This window comes from Ruditapes philippinarum, unplaced genomic scaffold, assembly GCF_026571515.1.
Source record: "Ruditapes philippinarum isolate M1 unplaced genomic scaffold, ASM2657151v2 ctg2450_1_1_1_1, whole genome shotgun sequence".
Classification (NCBI taxonomy): Eukaryota; Metazoa; Mollusca; class Bivalvia; order Venerida; family Veneridae; genus Ruditapes; species Ruditapes philippinarum.
The window spans coordinates 34,024-34,889 of NW_026854496.1; positions in this window are offsets into that span (position 1 = coordinate 34,024).

An 866-nucleotide genomic window follows, 5' to 3' on the forward strand; every position below is an offset into this window, starting at 1 on the left:
CATCTCCTTTTAAATTTGCCATTGGGTATATGTTACCCCGCCCAAGCAAAGATCTTATAGTGTTTTTTTTGTAAAATAGATTACGAATACAGTAAAACAAAATCAGGTCTAAAAGTGTAAACCGTAAAGATAATGGAAAATTTTAAATATTCTTCAAATATTTCTGTTTTGTTATTGCAATGAAAGTCTTAAAACTATTTGTTTAGGGGAAACAAAACAGTTTTAAAATAATTCAGCATCACCGAGCTTTTTGCATTCTTTTGACAGACGGACAAACAAGAAACAGAACAATGTGTTCTTTGACGGACACACAAACAAAGTGAACGCATGTAAGCTTCATTATAATTTAATATATTTTGTATATGAATACATAATTATTACATAATATTTAAATTCTTAAAACTTTAACATGAAATTTCGCGGAAGGATAGAACCAAATGAATACGTTTAATATACCAGTTTAAAGCATTGAAGATAATAATACTAATATTGTTATTATTAGAATTACAAAAATATAAAAGATGAGCTAATTCTTGAGCGTTTAGACAAAATGACGTCACAATCTAGAAAATAGTGCAGCGTCAGATGTTCTTCTAAAAACAAGTGTGCCTTTTTAGTATATCCAGATTTAAGCTTCATTATGTTATTGTAAATATACAAAGAAAAATGCACTATGCTTCTTTATTAATTATACAAGTTGCTGATGGGATAAAATGGGATAAAAAGGATCAGATAAATACGACCGGGTGGTGGCCGAGCGTTATATTTTCGTAAACAAGGATATATTATCTCGTAAATCCAGTCAGAAAAAAGATAATGAATCTATCTATAATCATTTAAATTCTTATTGACGATTATTTCTTTAA